The sequence below is a fragment of the Vanellus vanellus genome (assembly GCF_965231255.1).
Source record: "Vanellus vanellus genome assembly, chromosome: 13".
Classification (NCBI taxonomy): domain Eukaryota; kingdom Metazoa; phylum Chordata; class Aves; order Charadriiformes; family Charadriidae; genus Vanellus; species Vanellus vanellus.
In genome coordinates, this window is record NC_138918.1 from 1,548,303 (window position 1) to 1,571,998 (window position 23,696).

The 23,696-nt window shown below is 59.6% G+C and overlaps 1 protein-coding gene across 2 annotated transcripts in view; it reads left to right on the plus strand.

The window, feature by feature from the left end:
* Nucleotides 1-7,145: 7,145 nt before the first annotated feature.
* Nucleotides 7,146-23,696, plus strand: part of FGF1 (fibroblast growth factor 1) — a 30,086-nt gene continuing 13,535 nt past the window's right edge. Inside the window, exon 1 of one of the 2 annotated variants that reach the window (XM_082490093.1) lies at nt 7,146-7,271. The gene's annotated coding sequence lies outside the window, so the exon portion shown is untranslated. Of the gene's footprint in view, nt 7,272-9,928; nt 10,051-23,696 lie in introns of those variants that run through there. The other variant, XM_082490092.1, reaches the window with a different exon arrangement.

A 23,696-nucleotide genomic window follows, 5' to 3' on the forward strand; every position in this document is an offset into this window, starting at 1 on the left:
CGGGGAGGTGTGCCAGCCCCTCTCCCCCCGGCCGGCAGCCCAGCCCGCAGCCAGAGCGGGATGGCGGCTTTGAATTCAAGGATGTTTTGTCCCGCTCCCGGGAGGCGGCTTCTTCCGAGCCGGGAGGATCAGAGGCCAAAGCTCGGCTTTCCTTCTCGGTGTCACGCAGAGGTGCCCGCAGCCGGGGGCTCGCGGCGGGTTGGGAGCGGGGACCGCGACGGGGCGCTGGGAGCGAGTCGGGTGCCCTCCTGCACCCGGGGGGATGCAGACCGCGTCCTGGTGAATGCGTTTTGCCTGCAAACCGGGAGGGCTGTGTGGGAGAGCGGCCCCCGAGGAGCAGCGTGGGGTGGGACACAGCCACGGTAAACACCAGATTGTGTTCATCTGGCTGTGGGGAGGTGTGAAGGTCAGTGGGGTACCAACACCCGCCGCTCTGGGGTGATGGTGGCTCTGTACCCCAGAGCTCGCCGAGGAGAGGGGCAAAGGCTGACGGTGCGTTTCAGCGGTGCCTGCGGCGGAGGCACGGCCGGATCCCGGCGCCTCGCTTAACCGGCTCCTACCATGCCAGCACGTAACCACGCCGCCCGGCCAGAAAACCCGCCTGGCCCCACAGATCGGTACGGTGGCTTCTCCGTGCTTCCTGGGGACAAAGGGACTGAAGCTGCGCCCGAGGCGTGTGCCTGTGGGAGAACAAAATTACCCTCATCATCTCAATTATTTTTCCCGGCATATATTCCGCCCGTTCAAGGTTACGGCATGAAGTGTCCTCCCGCGGCACAGCGCGTCTCAGCAAACGCAGCCGTCGGGGCAGTGAGCAGTAAGCAGATCCACCTCCTCGTCGTTCACCTTGCCAGAGGAAACCCCGTCGCTGCCGCCTCCTGTTTGCTTTCACGGCAGTGTTTGCAGAGGACATGCCCTTGAAGCGTGCAGATAAGATACTGATGATTGGGAGCAATTCCATTTGCTATTAAAAACATTAAGTGACTGGAGAGCTCCTCCTCTGGTTACCTGTGCAAGGGCACGCAGGGCACGCGGGGCACGGCGGCCGCCCCAGGATGTCCCGGGACCGTCGCTGCCCGCTCTGCCTGTGCCCGGCCCTTTCCCTGCAAAGCTGTCCCTCTGCAACCAGTGACAATTCCGAATTGATGCGTCTGGCCCCGTTCCTTCCTCCCCGGTTCGGGCGCCTTTGCTTTCCCCTTCCCTTGGCGGGAGGCGGGAGGGCGTGGGGTGTGTGCGAGCCGGTTGCACGCCTGTTTATATTCACTTGGCTTGTGCCATACGGCTTGAAACGGGCCTCTCTCCAAATAAAAATGTTATTTACTGTACAATTAAATATTTGTTTCCTAGTGGGTTGGACTTGAGTGAACTGTATTTTCTACAATACTGTTTAAGCATGATTTACATTCTTTCCCATTGCCTTCAGTTTTATATCATTAATTTGCTTGCTCGTTATGCCTTTATTAGCTGCAGTGAGGTTTTCCTGTGACTTTACATAGTAAAAAATGAAACAAGAAAATTCAAAAGAACATTAAAAAATGACTTTGAAATTGAATTCTTCTGTCCCTAATTTGATCTGTAGGAAGTACAGCGGCAAACAGAATACAGAATATTTCTTAATTATTCAAGAGTACTTCCCCATGCAAGTACATCGGCCCGGTCTGGGCACGTAATTATTGTATTTTGTAATAATAGTCCCGTGGCATACCGAAGCGGACTGTCGCAGCCGCTCGTCAGCCTGCAGATTATCTGGCTCGCCGAACGCTTCCCACGGCGGCCGCGTTTAGCTGCGGCCGGGCGGTTATTTACAGCAGGAGGCTGGCGGGGCCGGGCCGGGGCTCCCCGCGTGCCCTGCAGCCGCTGCCGCACGGGACGCGTCGCTCTGCGGGGACGGGACCAGCGCCACGGCTGCGCGGGCGTCTCCTCTGCCCTGCCTGGCTCTGCACCTCGGAGCAAAGCGTGACGAGACCCCGGGAGAGGAGGGGGGGTTGGCAGAGCCCGGTTGGGAGCAGCGGGTGTCTCAGTCCAGCGTGGCGCTCAAGCCAGGAGGGTCTGGAGGGAGAACTGCCCCGGGAGCCACGCAGGGACCTCTGCCTGGCCGTGGAGGACCGGCCACCGCTGGACGTTAGGTCACTGCAGGGAGGTTTTGCCTGAAACCTTTTTGGGGAAAAAATCAAATACACCAAAAAATACGATGAAGGTGAACTGTATGGCAGCTTCCTCACATTTCATCCAAGGTGGCTCCTACTTTTGCTGTTTTCTGGACATACATTTCTTAAAAATAACTCAGTGTAAAAACCCCAGATGATGTTCCTCACTTCTCCTGGAAGCAGGCGAGTTCCCCATTCATTTCGTACTTCCCAGTTGGACTCTGGTGGCTCCGTTTCCCCATGCAGCCGGGGGCCACGGCACAGCCAGGCCCCCCCCGGCCGGCACAGCCGCCCCCCGCGCCCCGCACAGCCCCGCGCCCAGCGCCCAGGACAAGGGCAAGCTGCGATTTTCTGGGTTAATTGCCAGGATGCCAGCGAAGGGGAGAGACAGAGATTTCTTTGTGCCGGCTCCAAGTGCCTCTGTTCCAGGAGAACGGCTTATAACCGACCTTGCTTTGTGTGGCCAGCCCTGGCTGACACTGTTTGCACAAGTGGCTGAGCTGACAAAGACAAAATCAGGAATTCTTGGAGATTTTGGGCAATGAGGTATCTCCTGGAGCAGCCCCGAGACGCTGAAGCCCCAGTTTTGTTTTCCTGCCAGGGTTCAGATCAGAATATCCAACGCCGCGATGACTGGCGATGATGTCCCAGGACGCGCTGCTGCACTGGGGCCCCCGGGCTGCCCTCCCTCCCCTCCCGCGCACCCAGCGAGGCGGGAAAAACCTTCTAAAGCAGCAAAGCAAAAGAAGAAAGATCGACGACTGACACACAGAGAGACGGGCTCCTTCAAGCCCTTACATGTGTGTGACCTCCTGGGGTCCGGCACAGCCCTGCCAGGTCCAGGCCCCCCTGCAGCGCCTGCACCCAGCGCCCGCAGCCCCGCCGGCACCGCAGGACCGCAGGCTGCAGCCTGCTTATGCCATAATGAGGAGGGAGAAACCTGCTTCCGTTGTCAAACACGTGGGAAATAACATTAAAACCAGTCAGTAAAATATGACCGTGGCAGGGCTGGTGATGCACGTCACACACTCTCCAGATGCAGCAAAATGTATCCTAAGGCGTTTGCCGCCCCGTCCTTCTGGGCACGGGGCTGACGCCCGGAGCAGCCCGCGGGGCTGGGCTGGCTGCCCGAGGGGCTCGGGGGAGATGCCGACGGAGCGCAGCCCCACGGTGCTCCCCCGGGAAGGTCCTCGTGCAGCTCTGGAAGCGGCTGCTGGGTGGTGAGCACTTCCCAAAATGGGATGGGTTCGGGTGGGAGACGCTGGCAGGCGGTGGGAAATTGCACAGGACGCGTCCGGAGAAGGCGGTTCTTCCCAGGCGCGGTGTTTTCCTCCAGCCCTGCAGCTGCGGCACCGTGACCCCCCCAGCACGCCCAGCAGCGGCAGGGTGCGGGGACCAGCCGGGACAGCCCCAGAGACGCACGTTCTGACAGGGCCGTACGTAGACAGGACTTTTCCACCTTTCTTTCAGAGCCACCACCGCCGGTGACGGACACCGCTCGGGCTAACAAAGCATTTTCCCAAGCGGGAAGAAAGCTGCCTCGGCTTGGCTTCCAGGGAGGGGGGGCAGCTATGAGAGCTATGGAAACCACATAACAATCAGAGGAAAGAGGAAAGTGATGATAACCAGCAGCTATCGGCTACGGGCCGTACCTTGGGTGGGTTTTGTAAACAAACGCAGCTCGGAAAAGCGCAGCTGTAAGAAGCGGCGGGCGATGCACCGCTCCCCTGCCCGTAGGAATTACCCGGGTGTCAGCAGCTCCCAAAGTCAGAAAGGTGACAAGCGGGCAGAGCTGGGTAACCTGAGCCTGGAGGAGCCTCCCGGGCTCTTTACGGTGGCGTTCGGTACATTTTGGAAGACTGGGATGAGTGAAAAGCGAGTGTGCCAGTGGGCTCTCAGCAACGATGGCCCGCCAGCCCGGTGCGGCTCTCGGGAAAGGGCTGCGGCAGCGGGTTGACGCTGGGCTTGATGGAGCAGGAACCGAAGGGAGGAAACAACGCCGGGCAGCAGGGGAGCAGGAAAAATGGATTCTGTCAAGCTGATTTGATCTATTTTTAGATAAAACTGTAATTAAGTCAGTACTTGATAACAGCAGTACTTTTAAGGTAATAGGGCTTCTGTTACATATCTGATTTGTAACAAACGCACCATGGCACATATTAAATGAATCAGAAAATGTCTGCTGTCCCCGAAATGTAATTACAGGAGAAGATTCCTCGTTTGGTTAGTGTATCCAGGAGAGTCCTTTGGGAATCAGCTCTTGACTCTAAACTGGTGCTGAGCACAAGTAAACAACATTTGTTTCAATATATAAGGTCATCCATTAAGATACAAAGGATGGGAGTCATTCTTCAGGAGGGGGTGCTCCCTCCTGGGAAACGGGGACTGGAAAAGGCCAAAGGGATCCTGGCGAGTGAGCCCCGGCTGAGAGCGATGTGCAAGACCATGGAAAAGACAAACAAAATTACTCTACTGCGAGTCTGGTTGGGAGGATGACTGGTTTTGACAGAAATCGGGGTGAATGAGATGATCTTAATGAGAAACAGCCTTCCTGCCTGCCTTCGATTCCTTCCTAATGACCTCAGCCACAACCTGAGAGAGCAGAGGCCTCACACCACCTGCGGGGCACGGAGGACGCAAACCCCAGCCCGGAGCTGCTGCCGCGGCTGTCGGGAGCCAGCGCAGGTAACCCGGGCCCTGTGTCCCCGGAGGCGGGTGCGCCGCCAGCTGTGCGCAGCGCCAGCTGTGCACGCATGCTGCCGCCTGGGCCACACTGCCAGCTCCGCTGCCACCCCCATGCGCTCCAGCTGTGGACCTGCAGCCGCGAGCATCATCACCTGCATGAGCCCCAGATGCCCCCGCGGCTGCCAGCTGTGCCCCAGCCACCCCAGCTGTGCCCCGGCCCCAGCTGTGCCCCAGCTGTGCTCCCCCAGCGCCGCTCGCTCGCTCCCCTCCTCTGTGCCATACCCCCCCGCCCCCAGCTGTGCCGCGTGCCCCAGCGGTGCCCGCCCCCGAGGCGCTCCCAGCTGCGCCCCCCGCCCCGCTGCGCCCCCCTCCAGCTGTGCCCAGCTGCGCCCCGCGCGCCGCGGCCCTGCGGCGCCCCCTGGCGGCCCCGCCGCATCCCTCTCCTGCTCAGTCCCCTTATTCATCCCCTCCTGGACTAAAACCCCTCCTACGTTTATAAAGGAATTGGTTTTCCCCTCGAGCCCACCCACAGAAATTGGTCCAAAGGGGACAAGTGGCTTCACAGGAGCTTTGGGTCACACGTCGTTGTCCCAAACACTCCGATTTGCAGACAGTGCAGGAGAAAAGCTTTTACCCGGGTGGTGTTCCTACAGCGAGAGTTCCCGTCCCCTCTCCCCCAAAGAGAACAGAGCATTTCATGGGTGCCAGAGAGCAATTCCTTATTTCCCGTAAAACTGGTGAAAGCGAAGCAGGAAAAAAGAAAACAATTTTACACGTTATCTAAAGATTGTGAAATAGACTCAGAAAGGGAATGGTTTTTAACTCTTCGACCCGAATTTTTCACTTACCAAGCATGCATCTGCAATAACCCACTTCTCTGTAAACCAGATCGTACCTACCTCTGATCAAAGTTTCACATCGTGGGTCCCATCCTTCACCCGGCCCGCGCTGCCTGCCTGCGGTGCTGTGCGGCTCAGTGCCAGGTGCTGAAACGGGCCTCTACCGTAGCTGAACCGGGGAGACGGCCTACAGAGAAGGAAATTCAGGTTCCCCTGAGGCTCCGGCTTGTCCGGGCATGGTGTGGCCCTGCACGCACCCTCTCTCAGCTGCAAAAGCCCCTTCTCCCCTGTGCCTGCGCTGGGCCGGCTGCACAGGACAGAAAGTCCCCAGCAGGATCAGCCCCGTTACACGGGCAGCTCTGGTCTTCGGCACAGGAACCTTTAACCATTTTTATTCATGCAAAGACCTGATTTAGGCAACTAAATACACCGTGACAGCATCCGCTCCTCCCGCCACCTACCGTGAGAGGGCACGGATGTGTCTGCACGAGAGTCGTGCACGTGGGGACAGGCGAGACGTGGCGTCACATCCCAGGCATTCCTTTTCTGCCCCGCTCCTCCCCATGCCGGGGTCCCTCCTGCCAGCCAGCGAGCCGGCAGAACCGGGCTGCCCTCCCCCAGCGCCCCACTGCCACCCTCCAGCTTTCATCCAGAGGGCTGAAAGACTTAAACGGGATAAAAGCAGTCAGCCCTGACACTGCCGAGCACGTGGGGCTGGAGGTACCAGAATGTCCCCAAGGACCTGCCGCCAGAAGAGGTCCCAGAGAAGGGATGGACAGGACACACGCGTGCTGCAGCGCAGGCTCTGACCTCCACACACCGTGCAGGGGGACCCCCAGCAGCCCCCCCCCGTGTCCATCTCCTCCGAGCGCTGGTGGGACGCTCACAGCTGGCACGGGGGGGACGATGAGCACTTGTGGGGTCAGACCTTGCATCAGTTCGTGTCAAGGCTCCTGCAAACTGTGAGCATTTTTTTAATGTATTTATCTCCTATCCGCTTCCTGACAGGCTGTTTCCGGGGCAGGAATGGGCAGAAAGAGGGCAAACGGTGCTGGGGAGACTGGGACTCTGCAGCTGTGCCAAGTCCCCGGGGAGACACAGGGCAGAGGGTACCCAGGGGACGGGGCAGAGGGGCAGCCGGGCACGGCGTGCACCCCGCAGCCTGTTTGCCATCACCCTGCAACCGCACAGGAACAGTCCGCGGACTTTGCAGCGGGAGAAGGAAAGGGCTGGGCAGCACACAGCGGCCCGGTGCCGGCAGCGGGCTCTAACCCCATCCTTGGGGCAGGCAGGCAGAGGTCCTGGGAGGCCCTGCGGGCGATGGGGGAGGCAGGCTGGATTAAATCCTTGTCTTTCACCTGGGCTGGAGTCCAGCCCCGAAATAGCAGTCCAAAAACAAGATCACATGAGAGGAAAAAAATAGCAAGGCGAAGGATTATCCATACTTCCTTGTCCTATGTGGGTGCAGAGCGGCGGCCGGCGCTGCCAGCCACGGTGCCGCTTCGCTCCCCGCGCACCGCGGTGCCCGCTGGCCGATGCCAGCTTTTGCCCGGGATCCGGCACAGCCCCGGTGCCCGCACCCGCCTGAGGGACGCTGCCCGTGAGTGGTGCGAGGGCGCGCGGGTGTGGGCGCATCGCTCGGGGAGCTGCCTGCTCTGGGGGGAGCGGGGCGAGGGGCAGGGTGACCCCGGGCAGCTCCTGCCCACCCCAGGGGGGGTTGGCAGCGTTGCCTCCTGGCCGCCCCCACGGTGCTGCTGCCACCACCGCCCCGTCCCCCTGCACCCCAACCCGGCAGGTGAGTGTCTCCTCCAGCATCCCTCGGTGTCCCCCCCCGGGTACGGCGTCCTGTCAGAGCCACAGCCCCTTCCCAAATGGTGTGCAGCGCGCGGTCCTGGTTAACTCCTGGCCAAGTTTGCAGGCTCGGCTGGGTGTGCGTCGCTAGGGGAACAACTGGGGTTTCCTTTTCCTCCCTCTGGGCTGGGAGGCAGGGAGCTGGCAGGGAGGCGGGAGGGGGGGACTTTCCACTTCAGCGCTGTTCCCAGCCTGGACTGGGCTGAGCGGCACTGGCTTGAGCCGCTTCAGCCGTCCGGCTCCAAGGAGAGGGGCGAAACCACGGCCTGGCACCTGCGGGATCTCGTGGGTCTCATTTTCAACCGGGCTGGCGGAAAGTTTTGTGTCAATGGGTCTCCGCTGCGTGACCGTGGTGTGGGTGGAAGAGGAGCCGCTGGGGCCGCGCGTGCCGGGGCTCGGCTGCTCGCAGGGGCGCTGTGTGCGTACGGCGGGGTGCCAGGCAGGGACACGCACCGACTGCTCCCGTGGGGCAGAAAGCGGCTCTATGGTTAATTATTCACTGTGCTTCCAAACAACCTCAAGAAGTATATATTATTTATGGGACTCATAGCCAAGGAGGCCAGAGGACGTTCTCAGCCAGGCGCAGGTCCCAGCCGTCCAACGCCGTGCCGAGAGCCTGGGAAATACCACGGGCATCTGCTGCAACTGGGGCGTCCCGGGCAGCGCTGGGCAGGAGGAAGCAGAGCTGGCTGTGAAGGCAGCGACCCCCATCCCCGGCGGCTCTGGGAGCAGAGCAGCGCGGCACCGTCAGCCTCTGGGCTTTGGCCAAGGCAGGGACTTTCTGCTCGTCTTTCTAGTGCCCAGCGCCGGTGCCTGCTGCTGGGGCAAGCGTTTGCTCCGCGCTGTTGGCTCCGTCCCAGGGACGGCTGCCTTCAGGACGGGCAGAAAGGATACAACGCTGAATTTGGCAGGATGCCGTGAGCGGTGCCCCATACCCCGCACAGCGTCAGAACTGCCAGTTCCGACCGCAGGAGAGGTGACAGGAGAGCCCGGCAAGCGGCGGGGAGGGCCGGGGGTGCGGGGAGGGGGTGCAGCCTCCCCACAGCTCTGAGACGAGGGGGATGTTCTCTTGTGTGAGAAAACGGAGCAGTGTTTCCTAATATGCCTCATATCTTAATAACCCAAATGCCTCTCATCCAGGAGAGCCTGAGCCGAAGCCAGGGCCAGTCTTTTTTTGAGATGCAGCGATGTTTGGCTATAGCGTTCTTAGTTTTCCTTTCTATTTTCAACATGTGGCTGAAATGGTGGGAGCGAATCTTGTGTGGGCTTGTTCAAACTGGAAAAAAAAAATAAGAGCAGGAATATTGATACGCTAGGAAAGCCTGGAGTCCACCTGTGCTGTTGGATGCATTAGGACCTGTCCACGCTACCTGCTGCTGCCTGCAGTCACCCAGAGTATGTTTTTATCAAAACATCTGGGCTCAGTATACTTTCAGCCGGGACTGCCTGCCCAAATACACAGGCTAAAAGCCGATGCTGAGTGAGCCGTAGATAACACAGCCTGAACACCACATCAAAGCACCCGTGGAGGCAGGCCAAGCTGTGAAGTCATCGCACTTGCTTCTTTAACGCTGCAGCCAGCGAGCACGCAGCCTCCATGCGCCCTGCAGCCTGCACCCCATGAGCCCACCGCTGGCACACATTGCGCCCGCTGCCAGCATCCATGAGCCCACTGCCGGCACCCCATGAGCCCACCGCTGGCGCCCATGAGCCCGCTGCCGGCATCCATGAGCCCACCGCTGGCACCCATAAGCCCACCACTGGCACCCACGAGCCCACCACTGGCTCCGGCACGGTCTTGCCGCAGCTCCCTGCCGCCGCGCTGGCGTTGGCAGCGGGCAGCCGCTGCGGCGAGGAGGCCCCGTCCTTGGGGAGATGGAGTCGCATTTTATCAGGCTGACAGCGCTTTCCAGAGCGCTTCGGCTTTTAAGGCCACACTCTCCCCAGCCCCAGCGCGGTGCCAGCGCTGGCGCGGAGGTGCCCAGCGGAGCCCTGCCACAGCCGCCCGCTCCAGTCCCTTCTGCCCCCCCGGGGAGGGCAGAGACCCCCGTCCCCGCTGCCCGGTTGCACCCGGGAGCACATCGGGGCCGGAGGGTTTATCCGAAATAAGCGGGACCGGCGCGGAGCACGGGGAAGGGAAGGAGAAGAGCGAGTGGGACAACCACCGCTTCCCCCCCCGGCGCTGGGGTCTCGCCCCGCGCTGTCCCCCGCCGCCCGCGCTGTCCCCCCCCGGTGGGCGGCCCGTCGGCAGCCCCCGCCCGCGGGGCTGTCCCGCCGCTGCAGGCAGAGCAGGCAGCTGCCCGCAGCGACGGCAGCGCCCGCAGGTGACCGCCGCTCCGGGGGGGTGGATGCGACAGAGCATCGCCGCCCCTTTCTCCCCCCCCCTCCATCCCCCCGCCCCGGGCATCCTCCCGCCGCCCACAGGCAGCTTGGCGGCAGCAGCAGCAGCAGCTTTTTTTTCTTTTAAATTTATTTATTTTAGCCCTTTTCTCCCCTCGCTCGACACCGGGAGGACCACGGAGAGGGCGGTAGGTGCCGGGGGGGGAGGGAGGGAGCCCACGCGTGCCCTGCGCGGGTCCCACGGGGGCGCGCAGCGAGGGGCGGGGGGGTGGGGGGGACGACGACAAGGGGAGAGGATGCAAGTGCCTTCTCCAGAGCCAGATTTCGGATTTCAGGGGTGCTGGTCCCCACCTGCTTTGGCCACCCCCACCGCGCCCCCCGAGCCCTGGAAGTGGCTGCGGAGCGCTGCCCCCCCCCCCCCCCGGGGAGGGGAAGGGTTCCAAAGGCGGGAGTGTCATTTCAAATTGCAGGCTCAAAATTACTGCAAAAGAACCTAAAGCTTCGGGCAGAAGCCCGGATCAGAATTTGAATTGGAATAATAATAATAAAAAATTATATTGCAAAACACAATATTTGGACCATTAAAAAAAAAATAATAATTTTGTTGACATGACACAGCACTATAAAATGCTTCATTTTTGATGAAAAAAAAAAAAAAAAAAAGGTCTCCTTAAAAAAAAAAAAGTCCTTGGGCCTACTCTAGCCAGATAGCCAAATCCTACTGAAAAATATTTTTTAACTTGCATAAGATTTTGTAAGCTCAGATCTTACTAGAAATAATTGCGTGTAGCCAACCTCTGCTCGCTCTGACCGTTCCCTGCCCAAAGCAGTAAGTGCGGAGCATCGCCCCCTCCTCCGGCGCTGGATCCAGCGCTCCCTGGGCCGTCCCAGTGTCCCCAGGTCCCGGCAGCGTTTTGGGTGGTTTCATCCATCCCGGCCAGCAGGGAGGGGCCGGGATCCAGCCTGGGAAGTGCTGGTGAGGCAGGTAAGAAGAAAATGAGTCAGAGCAGGGGTTGAACATGATAAGACGGAAGCGAAGCGGGTTAAATTAATTTTGTACGGCTTGCCTGGTTTCCTGCTTGGACACCCGTCGACACCCCGCTCCGTGCCTGTGTCGTTTGCACGGCTGAGCTGCTCAGCGCCCCGTGTCTGGCGTGCACCCCTTGCCGTGCCCACGGGGCTTCGGAGGCCCAGCACCGGGTGCGACCCACGCAGCCCAGCGTGCCGCTGCGCTGTGGGCAGCGCGTCCGAAGGTGCCTCGGGGTCTCGGGCACGAGCTGCCGCCCCCAGCCCTGCCCATTGCTCAGAGGTACCGGGTGCCCCCCAGCGCACCCCACCGGCCCCCTCAGCCGCCCTGTGGATGGCTGCCGCGGCCATCCCGGTGGGAGCATCACCTCGCCACCCCCCTGCTCCCGGGTTTGCGCCCCGCTCCAGCGAAAGCTGCGTGTGAGCACCCCGGCGTCCCCGCATCCCCACTGGCTGCCGGACCCGATGCACTGGCTGGGAGATGGGTTGCAAACGATGGTAACGGGGAGCCCAGGCACCTCTCAGCCCCTGCGGCAATCGCCCTGGAGAGCGCAGGCGACGTACGGGAAGATCTGCATAAACAGGGGTCTAAAGTTTAATTGGTTCCTGAGGGCAGGACCGGGCTGGGTGGCGATAAGGCAGCACAATGTCCAATTGTTCTCCCTCAACACTGGGTCGGCCCCGCTTCCTCCGGCCGCTCCGAGCACTCGGGATGCGCAGGAACACGCACTTTGGATTAGGGCTGGACAGAGTTTGGGTCCACCGAGGTCTCCAGCCAGACCCAGAGCTTTGCGAGCCCTTTGGATAAACTTTCCTTCCCAGCTCCACCCCGGCCCAGGGGATAGACTTTCCCTCCCAAGCTCCCCAAATGACTTTGGCCTTCCTCCCACTCCTGAGACCTTGATCTTCCTCCCAGCCGAGGCAGCTCGTCGTGCAGCTGGCTACGGCTCCTTCCACTTTATTCCCCGTCAGCTGCACGGCTCAGCTCCTGCCCGCTGCTCCTCCAGCCCAAGCGCCCCCCCGGCGCCCAGGACCCCCATCCTCCAGCACAGCGGTGACGGGGAGCTGGTAGCTCTGGGTGGGTCTCCCTGTGTCTGCTTTATCAGGGTTTTCCCCTTGGCTAAGCGGCACAAATAAGCCAAGAGGCTGAATGCAGTGGAAGGGGAGCGACGGGGACTCGGCCGTGCACAGCACCTGCGCCCGCCCAGCCGGGGCAATTAGAGCTTGCAGCAATTGGTCTTTATATTTGGCATCTTTGGTTTGGCTTCGATAGCAGTTAGCAGCTCAGAGCGTAGTTGTAATGAGGAGTTGGGGCTAAGTCACAAGGCCCATAAGGATAATAGCGGCAGCGGTTTTATTCCAGTCTCTTTCCTCTTATTTCAATGTGCTTCCAATGATGCACTCATAGATGAAACCAAAACCAGAATTTCAAACACCTTCTTAAATTTGTTTTCCCCTTTGATGCCAAGTCAGAAATTAAAAAAAAAAAAAACAAACAGCAGTTAGCACTTAGGAAGGGCCTTTCCCACTCCTGTGCACTCTCGGCTTTCCCTCCCCGCCGGGGCTGGGTCTACCTGTTGCAGGGAAAATTCCCGGGGTCGTTTCGGAAGCACCACTGTGCCCCTTTCCTGCAGAACTCAGCCTCCTTTCAGCTGGGTGCAGTTTTCACCAGCTCCTAGGTGCTGGATGTGGCCCCCGATTAGCGCAGGAACCCGACCAAACCGCAAATGCTTCCATCCATTGCTCAGCCAGCCCGTATTTGCGTGAGCCGCAGCCTGGGGGAGGAGGCACAAAGAAGGGCTTTTAAGAGCCATTGCAATCCTGAACCACAAACACACACATTTCATCGGGAATAAGCCTGGCTTTAGGGTACTAATTAGCGAAAGAAAGTTGTAGCTTTTCAATGAGGAAGCAATCACCGATTTTCCTTTTTACGGTATAGTAGCTGCTAGCTGGTGACTGGGTCGGTCCCGCTCTCGTGCTGCCTGTGGGTCCCAGGCTGGCCGCGGGGGGCTCCGGCTTTGCAGTGGCTGTGGCCGCTCTCGGGGCGCCCACGACCACCCTCATGACGAGGTTTGCTGCGGATGCCGCTCACGAGAGGCTGCGCGTACCCTCAGCATCCCCTGCGGTGAAACCCCTCCCCTGCGCTGCGCCCTCCTGCCCTCGGCTCTGCGCACCCACGGGGACGGGGCGTTATTTCTTACTCACTTTGTCTGGCACTGGCCAGTCCTGGCTCTTCCCCTTGAGTCTTTTTTTTTTTTTTTTTTGGTGTGCAAATATTTGCCTTAATTTGCCAGGCTTGCAGGGCTGGAGGGCGCTGGGTGATTTTCCTACACGCAGCTCAGATGGTTTTCTCCTGTGTGTTTGCCGTGGGAAGCGGCTGCGCGGTGCCCTGGGGCGAGGAGCGGCGTTTGCTGCCTGTGTGGCCAACGCCAGCGCAGCCGACGGCGGTGCCGCCGGGGCCCTGCTGTCCCACCAGACCTGGCTGGAGGGTTCCGGCAGCTCATGTGGTGCTGGGCCACAGTCCGTCCAATTTCAGGCACTTGGCAAAGGCTTTGAGGACCGGTGTGTGCCTGAGGAAGGGGATCGGTGGTGCATCCCGGGGGGCAGCTGTAACATCCCATGTCCCAAATCCCATGTCCCATGTCCTGCAGGCTCCAACCGAGACCGTGGCCAGGCTGCAGTGGCGATCTGGCCGTGTGCTTGGTTAGGTACAAGACCTCACCTCGGCGCCAGCAGCCCCCTCTGCCTGCACTGCAGATGCAGCTCCCAGCAGGACCTGCCCGTGACTCCCAGCTCTCCCAGCCAACGCCTGACCATGATTTAGGTGGACGAGGAGGGGTGAAGATGACCTTCTCCACCACTCACAGCTTCAAAATGAACTGCAAGTACCCCTTTAAAAGAGCGAGATAAACCGAGCTTGGGTTTTTTTTTTTTTTAGCCCTGAACAGAACGGTGGACCCATGCACAGCGGTACAATTCAGATATAGCCTTTTCTAAGCCCAAATTTCTTGAGCCTCTGACCCTCACAGGCTCCCCAGACTCGCCAGTTCCCAAACGCTGGTGTCACCTTCAGGTGCAAATGCCGCCCGCAGCCAGTGCAAACCTCTGCTGCGTGCAGGGTGCCAGCGATGGCAGAGCCCCGGACCCGCGTCTGGGGAGGGGACGGTTGTCTCACCCCGCCGGGAGCAGCGGAGCCCGAGCGGCTCCGTCAGCGGGAGCGCGGCACGGAGGAGCGGTGCCGGAGACGGCCACGTCCCTGCACGCTGCTGCGGGGCGGCCGGCTGGAGGGCGAGGGGGCTGAGGAAACAAACGCACGGGAGCACACGTGGATTACAGAAACTCCTATTAGATTTTGGCTTCTGCTTGGCAGGAAATAAGATTATCAAGCGAGCGGTGCTGCCTCTCGGAGCCTGGCACCGCTCGTGCCTGCGATCCATCACGGGAGGCCGTGGGAGCGGGGCAGAGCTGCAGGACGGCGCAGGGAAGGTGGCTGGCGATGCCCTGACCCCCGGCAGCCCCGGAGGTCCGGGGGCAACTCCCGTCAGAGTGGGGGTGTCAGCCTCGCCCTGTATTGTTTGAACGCCCATTTGGGGTAATTGCACAGTGACCTCTGAAAATACAACCGGGTCTGCCTTCATCTGGCTTCTCAGCTGCCGTACTGTCCTCTGCCGGATGCGGGAATGCCGAGTACATTCGCCCAGTGCCTTCAACAGCCCCATCCTTAATTTCATAACCCCCAAAATCACAGGGGTTTAGATGAGATGGAGATACCGCTCTCTAAATGAGGGTTCAGAAATGAGAGGTTGCAAGGAACGGTGGAGAAAGATGAGCATTAGCAACAGGTCAAACCAAACCTGTCACCAGCTACAGGTAAATTCCCAGAAGGCGAAGCCCTACCATCACCCGGATCCCTCTAAGCCAGCGCAGGCGCAGGCTCACCCACGGGGAGAGTCACGGCCACCAGGAATTTGCAACCGGCGTAGACCCACGAGGAGCATTGTCCACCTTTGGCAAGCAGGGTGCCGGCAGAAAGCCAAGGCGAGGGACAGGGGACACGGGGGAGCGCGGGCAGAGCCGTAGGGTGGAGGTTTGGGGCTGTTCTGCCAGAGAGCCCCAGAACTGCGCTTTTTCAGACGAACCGGCCGCCACCAGAACGCGCTGAAGAGCAGCACACGCTGCGGCATATTTGCCCATGTGTCTGAGAGAGACCACAACCAGGGCCGTGAGCCACATGTCGGCACTTGCATTGTGTCCTACAAACCCTTTCAGTAAACATTCCCTAAATGAGGATATATATTCCAGGGGGGTGCCCGGTGAAACCAGCCCCGGCCCTCGCGGGCTGCTCTGGCGCGGCCGACGCGGGGTACCGATGCATCACCCCCTTGGACACAGCGGGCAACGGCTCGTGGTGGGGCACTTGTAGAAATCCTGCGTGCGTTTTCTGCCACTGCGGAACTGTAAGTGATTATCGTTTGGGCTGCAGGCCTGGCTGGGCTCGCCTTTCCAACGGCTCACAATAGAAATCTCTTTGCAGAAGAATTTGTTGAAAACCAGTTCAGCAGGAGAGAGAGGGACTATTGCTCTGTCATGGTATCTCTGCCCCGGCGCGGTGGGTGGCCTTTGTGAATGCAGTAATCCTCCCTCTCCCCATTTGTTAAAGACGATGCCTGACTCAGTGTTTCTCAGTAATAGCAGTTACTATTTTTTGCCGCGTTTCCAACATCAGCGTCTGTTGTTTTAATGCTGTTGGAGAACAAAAGCAGCCGCTGAGGCCTCGCAGGGCGGTTGCAGAAGCCGTCGGTGACTCGCAGGTTTTATATATACTCTTACGCGCTGTGAGCGTGAGGCGTTTGGCACGGCGGGGCGGCACTGCCCTCCCGAGGGACGGGGACTGGCGCGCCGTGCCTGCGCCGGAGGCGGCGGTGGAGCTCAGCCGGGGCCACAGGGTGCAGAGCACCCGGTGCCTGAAGGTAACTCAGCTCTGGCCGCCGCGAGCCCTTCGTTTCTCCCTGAAGGCCCGCTCACGCTCACGCGCTGAGGGAAACAGCATAACGAAAATGCTTCATTTCCCCAGCTGCTAAACGTGGCAGATAGAGGCTGACACAGGCCCTCAAGGAGTGCCATGGTTAATATTTATGAATTCCTTTCAAGAATAGCTAATATGCAGCCAGGGCCAAATATTATTCTATTAACCCCAGCACAGCATCCTAACACGGCATCCATGGTCCAGCTTAAAGCTTAACCTTTCTTTTAACACGGTAACAAAACCCACTTTTCTGGGTCTTAACTAACCCAAAACTGAATTCGGAAGTGTTTGTGCTTTCCCAAATCCCCGATCTGACCCTTCCCGGGATGAGACAGAGGCGCTTTAAGAGGAATGAAATCGCCCCAGAAAGCTGCAGCCTCCGGAGCGGTGCCAGCAGGGAAAGAAAGATAAAAACGAGAGGAGAGCGGAAGGGAAAAACAGTGATTAAAGTGATCTGGTGACCGAAATACTGCACACAGGGTCACTTACTGATGTGAAAAATGCAGCTATTCCAGAAAGCTGGAAACCTGCGGAGCATAGATGGGAATGCATCACATAGGGTGAGACAGCCCGGAGCTCCCTGCGGCCGCGGGTCACCGCTCCACCGCCCGGTGCCGGGCTTTAAAGTACAGGGCGATAATTAGGGTCCCCGAGCAATTACCATCCTCCCCCTCCGAGCCCAGGGGCAGACGCTGCCATGCTCTGCGCGGCAGCAGGACGCCGGCACAGCTCCCTGCCACCGCTCCCCCCCGCAGCCCGGGGGTTCAGCGACCCTCCCGGCTCCCCCGATCTGCGGCACAGCACACGGCTGGAAAAATCACACCGCGCTGCTCCTGCCCGCTGCCTCGCACAGCCCCATGCAGCCGCAGAGCCCCTTGCCGGGGTGCCTGCTGCCCGTCTGCCCCCTTACCGGGGTGCAATCCCCTTACCGGGGTTCATGCTGCCCGTCTGCCCCCTCACTGGTGTGTGTTGCCCTTACTGGGGTTCATGCTGCCCCTGCATCCCAAACCCGCTCCCTCACCCAGGGAAAGCACACGGAGCAAGCGGGATGCCTGGGGATGGACAGACACCTCGCAGGCTGCGTTTCCAGCCCCGAGGCACCCAAGCCCGACAGCTCCGAGAGCCAACCCTCAGGACAAGGACTAGAAAAGAGGCAGCGAAGGGCTTTCCCCACGAAGCGTTTCTCAGGGCGCGGGAGCCGGGCTGGCTGCGGTGCCCAGGGTGCCAGCCCCAGCCCTGGCTGTGTGCCGCTGACTCACAGGGTGACATCCAAAACCCTTTTGTCCCCTTCAGACTCATTTCTGGAGCGGTGTTGTCCTCTCCGAGTTGTCCTCCCAAAGATTTGCGCTTTGCCCACAACGGTCTAGACACGCCGTTCGTGAATGACTCATGACTTTCTTGTGCTCAAAAAGTCTGCCCTTGCTTCTGGCGCTTTATTTAGAGCTGCGCTTCAAGAGGCGAAATCTGGGCGTCAGCCTTGACCTTGGATCTTTTCTTCCCACGTCTCTGGAGTTAGTAAATCCGCCTGTCCCACCTCCAGACGAGCCCCGCCAGCACTCGCCCATGCAGGGACCCCATTCCTGCAGACAGCCGGAGGTCACCAGCAGCACCTCCCGGAGCAGCTCTCACCGCTGCCCTTTGCAAGCCATCACCAGAGACCATGGCAAGATGATTTCTCCTCTGGAGATGTCCACAGGCATCCCCAGCGCTGCTCAGGGGCAACCTCCTGGTGCCCAGTGCTGCCTGTGCCCTTCCTCGCCGAGCTCACACCTCCTCCTCCTCCTCCACCCACGCGTCCTTCTGCATAGACAGGGTGGCAAGGCTGGGCACGATCTCCTCTTGGCACCGCCAGACAGTGCTCCCGTACCCCGCCAGGGCCCTTCCCTGGGTCCTGAAGAGGCACCGACCACCCCGAGGTGGGACCAGCCCCGGTGGTGGCCCGCACAAGGCACGCAGTCAACCTCGCGGGCTGGGCTCCCACCTCGCCTCCCCGGCCCGGGGTCCGGAGGCAGGCAGCTTGCCCAGCCCAGTCCCGCCACGGTCACCCTCCTTGCTCAGAGTGGCCCCTGAATCGCGCATCGAGGCTGTCTGGTCTGTGTTTGGGTGACAGAGAAGAAGAGCGGGAGCCCCCCCCCGAGTTGTTTCTCACGCTTGCTCTCCTCCCGCGCTGCCCGGGCGGACAGGAGGGGGAGATCTTTACCGTGACAAATCCAGTCTGCGCAGCAGCAGATGAACTCCAGATCCAAGCTGTTTGCTTGTACCGGAGACGCTCTGCACACCATAAAGCCCCCTGAAAGTGATGCTGATGGTCGGAGCTCAGTGCCGGACGATGTGGCTGCTTTCTGCACATCTCCCCCACCACACGCTGCCTGGGACAGTGACACGCGTGTGGCCATGGGCACAGATGACCTTCTGCATCCCTGCACCATCCTAGCAGGAGATGGACCACCCTGTCCCCGCCGTGTGTTTCCAAACTCCCCCCCAGCCGGTGCGCAGGGCCGTTCCCATAGCCGTGCCCTGGCAGCTCCCCACAACTGCCTTTCACCCACTTGGATTATTTTTTTCCCCAAAGAGGTCACTCGTTAATTCTCTAACAGCTGCACATCCTCACAGGGCATGTCTATGTTACACATAAGAATACCACTCAATTGGGTACATTTTCCACTGGAATTTCCACCTCCCTTTATACATGAGTTTCAATTACAGGTCAAATCTTGGACATAAAATACAAGTATTTAACATCAGTAAAACACCCTCCCTTCCCCTTCCTTAATACTCCCTTTGCTGCGGGGCGTTCTAAAAAGCTTCCGACCGATGGGAAGAGTTTACTAACTCCTAAACGATCCGTGGGGGGTTTGTAGCTTACCCCTAACCCGGTGCGGATGCGATCCTCCGTGGGTGCCACACAAAGCGCAGCGCATGGTGCAGGCGGTGGGGGGGATGCTCATTTACTCCCTGGGGACTCTGCACCCCAGCACGGGGGCTGAGTGCGCGGCTCCTGGGCAAGAAAAAGATAAAAACTCATTGGGGCCTCGGCCACGGCGCCCCTGGCCGGGCAGGCAGGGACGGCAGCCACTGCCCCCCAAACCCTGGAGCCGGCACAGGGCGGTCGGGTGCCATGGCCCCTCCGCAGGCTGGCTGCTGCGTGCCCAGGGCTACTGCCCGCCGGTGCCTCGGGGCCTCCTGAGCGGCTCCTGCTGCCCGGGGCGGGCAGCTGGCAGCATCAGGCGTTTCGGGGGATGTTATTATGTGCGAGCGCAGTTTGGATGGTGTCTGTGCCCTGAGACCAGCTGGGTTTGGAAGGGGAAAGCTGCCTGCACCCGGGTGCAGTTATGGGACTTTTTAAAATTCAGCTGAGCTAGGACGAGCGTCTTAGGAATGGCACTGGGATGGAGACACTCCATAAACACGTAAAACATTAAGGTCAGCGTGCAAAGTCCCTGCGAGCAGACCGCGGCAGCCTGCTGCTGGCACTGCAGTTACTGCGAGGCCCGGAGCAGCCCCCGTGCCCCGGCGCTGCCGCGGTGCGGCAGGGACGGCAGTGCTCACATCCCGTGGCAGCCACAGGGCTGCCTTCACTGTCCCAAAGTTTTTTAGTTCAGTTTGTTTGTTTTTTTTTTTTCTACTTAAGGCATCCTTCCACCTCCCATCATCGCTAGCGTCCTCAGCTGCATCCCTGTGCGCCAGCCTGACCCCACGGCTTCCCCCTAAACCGGCTGTGGATACACCGGGCATGACAAACATCCCGGTGTCTCCAGACTGCCCACTCGGGAGCTGGAAATAAACGGCGTGGGTGTCACCTCTGCGGACAGCACTCTGCGAAGCGCTCGGGACAGCAGCTGAGTTTCGTCAGGTAGTTAAAATTGCAGACTTCTCTCCTGCGATGTGCTTTTTATGGCGGTTTTGTTGTTTACGGAGATGAGACAGGGTAGAAAAGCCTTTGAAAAAATATCCCCGTACCTCTGAGGGGACTGTTATGGAAACCGGCGGCAGCGCCCGAGACAGGGCACTGTTTTCCTTGGCGCGGTGCGGGAGCGGCTGCCTGCTCCTGCCTGCTCCTGCCTGCTGACACCCTGCCTGCGGTCGCGCTGCCTTCTTCACAGATGTCAGGGCAAGGGCCAAATTGGTGCCCACCGCTTTACGGACACAGGTGCCTCGGTACGGCCCTGTCTGGGACAGGCAGGACCCAAATTGGGGCTGTATCTCCTAGCAAGGCCTGGCATGTCCCAGCCTGTGATTCAGGCTCCTTTCCAGGCTGGAGATGAGGATGACAAACAGACAGCCCGGTGTCCGTGGGCCTCCAGAGCCACCCACTGCCTTCAACTGAGAAACCCCCAATTTTTGCCTAAAGATCACGAGTCAAAAGAAGCGACCTGTCTGGCTCCACAGCCAGCGAGAGGGGGAGATGTACAGCTTCTCTCCCTAGTTTACTCCAGTGGCTAGTCATCCATGGCTAATTATTCTGGGGGTTTCTTGCTGATCGTCTCATCTGCGCTTAAGAAGAGTCAGCTTTGAGCTTGCCTTGCTCCGATCTTTCGTTTCAGACTCTCCTTGCATGCTCCTGCGCACTGCAGTTTCACACTATGAGGCATCTTCTCCAGCCCTAAAGTCACGCAGATAAGAAAATTATTATTTATTGGAGGATTTTCCTGGCAATAGCAATTATTATCTCAAGCTTTTGTTGCACTGTTAAGTTACTGCGCATCAGCGCGCACAGGAAAACACAGCCCAAGCTGGTTGCTCAGGCAGCTGGGAGAAAAAAACAGGCATTAGCCACTAGGTGCTAAACTTAAAATAAGATACCAAGCAGGAGAATTAAGAGCAGAATTCTTCCCGCCAGTTTTTCTTAGAACTTAACAAGACAAGCTATATAGTCCTCATAGAAATATTTCAGAATTAACATAATTAACTCCCTGCGCATTTTCAGCATAGTAAATGACTGCTGAGCTTATGGTGAACCCAGAAACCAAGTGATTTTCCTTGGAACAACCGAGACTGGGACTATGCTGGAGGAAGTTTGATTTCTGAGTGATGATATGTCTACTGATGGTTAACCACGAGGATGGATGTGGGGTTTCACTTGGCCTGGAGATGAAACCCTCAATTCCAGCATCCTCTGCTTCTTTGGGGAAGGGCATGGTATAAAATCTGAACCCAAACTCAAATCCCAGTTTTGAAGCCTGAGCCAGCCCTTGATCGAGCTTGGCCACCCTTCAGAGGGCCAGCTGCAGGAAGTGCTGCATCTGACACCACGTGAGAATTCCTGCTTTTCGCTCCTAATTCGAGCCTCATGCCTTATTAGCAACAGCCCACTGAGATTTTGGACCCGTCTGAGCGCCGAGAGGCTGGCGAGGGCTCGAGGCTGATGGAGAGGGGGGAAGAGGAGCGGTGACGGTACCTGAGCGGTACCTGAGATGGGGCCGTCAGCAGGAGCTTTTGCTCGGGGTGGCACCAGGGCTCAGTCGGGATGTGGTACGATAGGAGACGCAGATCAGCCCCTTGGCATAAGAGCATTGCGTAGAGTGAAATTTTGGGGCTAGAGTCTGTCGTTTGGTGCCAGCGGCTGGTTTTACCGGGCAGAGCTGGTCCGCAAACAGAGCAGCTCCCCGCCACAAGCAGCCATGCGTTTGCATCGCCCGTATCGAAGTGCTCCGAGAGGCAGAAGGGGGGAGAGCTGGAGAAACGCGCCCGTAACCAGAGCAGGAGAACCAAGCCACGAGAAGGCTCTCCTTGGCCAGGAGCGGCAGCGGCCGGCACTGCTGTCTGTCCGTCCATCTGTCCATCCGTGGGCGCAGCCACCCCTGCAGCGCTTTGTGGTCTGACATTTTGCCCGATGTCCTGCGTGGGCAGCGGGGGCGGGTGGCAGGGGGGGACGGTGACATTTGCAAGCCGGGTAAAGTGTCGCCCAGCTTAACCTGCCTGCCTGAGCTCCCTGCTGGCTGGGGAGCAGGCAGCGGGTCCTGAGCAGGGTGTGGATGGGGTCCCCGCTGCAGGGACCCCCCACGCCCGGGGGCTGCTGAGCAGGAGCTGAGGGGGGAGATGCCACTTCACCCCTCCATGGCTGCGCCAACGAGCAATTAGTCTTTACAGCATCCCTGTGGTTTCCACTCCCTCCGCACACCTTTCCCCTGGGAAGCAAAGCACAGGCAGACACAAGGAGGAGAGGAGCGCACAGCCCTGCGCTTAGCCATCAGCTCGCTGCCCGGTGGCAAACACCCAAAACAAGGTACCTGCACCGGGCACGTCGCCCCTGGGTCCTCAGCAGCCTCGGCAGCCCAGCGCCATCCTCCTCGGGTGCCAGAGACGAGACCACGAGGACTGCATAACTCGTGGCACATGTTAGCAGCTGCTCCCAGCCGGTCCCACGTGCCGGCGCGTCTCGGTCTCCATGACCGAGGTGCCGGGAAGCAGCGCTGCAGCAAAGCACGGGAGAAGGGACGATGCTCTGCGTTGGTCTCAGCGTGAGCCTGCGAGGGGGGAAGGACACTTGTAAAAGGCAGGGAGTGCGTGCCATCTCCTGGAGGGAAGGAGAAGCCCTCGGTGTTACTCCACTAATTGCCTTTTGTAATTAGGGTACCTGTTGCAGCACTACCAGGGCAGCAGAGCTAGAGGTGCCACAGCCCTCATCCCCTGGGATGAGGGGGCGAGCACTGGGTGCAGCTGGGCCCCGGGCTGCTCCCGGCTGTCACCCCCGGCCAGCACCGGCGCAGCGGTGACGGCCACAGCCACGGCCACGTCAGCCCAGACCTGAGCCCACCGTCCTTGCTCAGAGCCCGGTCCCCAGGGAAGAGCTGCAGCCCCGGTGCTGAGCACACTGCAGTGAAAGCATCCGCCTGCGCTGGACAGATCGGCCTCACCAAGGAACGCCGTGAATGGTGTCCTAAAATAAAGATGAGCTCTCTGCCTGGGAGGGAGGGAGGGAGGGAGGGAGTCCGGGACTGGGCAGGGGAGCAGCAGCCGCCCCCGGGCTCCTCCCAGTAATGGGGGAATTGCATTATCTCTCACTGCAATGCCCAAAGGTGTCCTTTTGGACGCTCTGGTGCAACACATCTTCCACCCCATCCTTCGCTGGAGAGACTGAGCTTTTGTGATTCTCCGTCCAGTGTGTTCTTTCCATGCGGCAGGTCCCACACATCTGGTTTGCTCTGGGAGTTAGCCCTAAAATCCCCCCCATGAGGCAACGGGATTTGCTTCTGCAGCCAGCGTTGCTCGCGTACGTGTCCGTGGTCTTGGTCTGACCCCAGACAGGACACACAGGGCAAGACCCTCCTGGCAAAGCTCCTGTTCTCAAGCTGGATGGACTCCTGGATCTGGAACTGTAATTAAGTTAATCACCGGATTGCAAAAGAGTGTGGGTGGGGAGGTGGGAGAGGCTGGAAGATAATTAGAAAGCGGATCGTCACCTTGTTTTCCTGTCTCCCCACGGGTGCCAACAGCTTACTGAGATGTTGCACTGGCTGTCCCAGCTTAGAGGAGCAGCTGGGATGTCCCAGCCTCAAAGCCACGCAGAAGTCACGCACGGCTTTGAAGCAAAACGTCCGGCGGTGGGCAGGCTCAGCCGGGCTCTGCGCAGGAGCTCCTCGCCACCGCCGTTCTGCCCCCGAGACTTGCACACATCCCCGCGGCCCTCTCCGCTCGGCAGAAAGATGGGACAAGAGCTAAAACAGCGTTGGGATGGCATAAAATGGCCAAATCCGACCTCACTGACCGGCGCGGTGCGGTGGCAGCCTTGGGCCGGGCATGACTGTGTTTTCTGGTGGAGAGTAGCAGGTGATGACT